The sequence below is a fragment of the Pteropus vampyrus genome, unplaced genomic scaffold (genome assembly GCF_000151845.1).
Source record: "Pteropus vampyrus isolate Shadow unplaced genomic scaffold, Pvam_2.0 Scaffold4995, whole genome shotgun sequence".
Taxonomy (NCBI): domain Eukaryota; kingdom Metazoa; phylum Chordata; class Mammalia; order Chiroptera; family Pteropodidae; genus Pteropus; species Pteropus vampyrus.
Window position 1 is genome coordinate 3,138 of NW_011893776.1, and position 1,313 is coordinate 4,450.

The 1,313-nt window shown below is 43.1% G+C and overlaps 1 pseudogene; it reads left to right on the forward strand.

Annotated features, from left to right (window-relative positions):
• Positions 1-1,089: 1,089 nt before the first annotated feature.
• Positions 1,090-1,208, forward strand: LOC111734746 (annotated as a pseudogene).
• Positions 1,209-1,313: the final 105 nt, after the last annotated feature.

A 1,313-nucleotide genomic window follows, 5' to 3' on the forward strand; every position in this document is an offset into this window, starting at 1 on the left:
AAAAAAAACTATTGATGGAAGACATGAGGAACAAAACAATTCACTGAAGTGCAATAAAAATGCCTCCAAGCCTGCTTTTCTGTCTCGTTTGCCCATCTCCATCTGAAAGCCTTTCTCTCACCTTCCATCCCGCCCACACTGATGACTGAGGGTCCTTAGCCTCGCTGGTCTCCATCCTCCACATCCCCACTGCCATTGCTTTAGTTTAGCCTTTGTCATCTTCTGATGAGACTTCTTACTTCCAGATCTTTGTCCACACTGTACCGTCCTGTTCTCCCGACAACCTGGCCAGTGAGTACCTGTCATCGAAGGTCACTCGCTCTCTTGGAGTCATTTCTGACAGTCACTATTTCTTTCCCAGAATCTATGCTTTTTTATACCTCACCCTTTGTTCTGACCACTCTCGTAGAAGCCTTACATCTCTATTGTGCTTCTTTTTTCTTTTAAATCCACTTTATTGAGCTATGATTGACATGTAAAAGCTGCACGGGGTTAATGCATAGGAGTCAATGAGTTTGGGAATGAACCTGCACTCATGAAACCATCCCCGCCATCAAGGCCATCGTCATTTCCATCTCCTCCCCAAATTCCTTCCAATCTCTGTATCATTATTATTGTTTTCTTGCTACACTTCTTGGCACTCACTTTGCACCAGGCGCTATATGCTTCCCCCATAGTAATCCATGCAGTCCTTTGCAACATCTCCATGAGGACTATAGTCCCACTTTACAAAGAGAAAACTGAAGCACAGAGAGGTTAAGTAACTTGTCCAAGGCCTCACAGGCAGAAACTAGAACAATGTCAAACCCAGGTAGTGTGGCTCCAGTATCTCTCTACTCTGAACATATTTAAGTGCCGCTGCTTCTCATATTCATATGGCCTTGCACATGTCTTCTCTCCTACCACTGTAGAGGAGGGATCATGTCTTAAGTGTATCTTTATTTCTTTTATGCCAAGCCCGAAGGCTGGCATATGGCAATCACCTCATAAACATTGACCGAATGACTATTTATGCAGCAAGTGTTTATTGGGCATCTACTATATGCCAGGCATTGTTTTAAGCACCTGAAATACATAAATAACAAAACAGTCTACGGCCAAGCTACCGTGACCAAGCCTGATCCCGTCTGATCTTAGAAGCTAAGCAGGATCGGGCCTGGTTAGTACTTGGATGGGAGACCACCTAGGAAGACCAGGTGCTACAGGCATAAAAACATTAAAAAATAAGGGATTATAAACTGACAAGGTTCTTGCAATCTGTGAGGTCAACCAAGGATTGCCTTGCCTAAAATAAAATAAAATAAAATAAAATA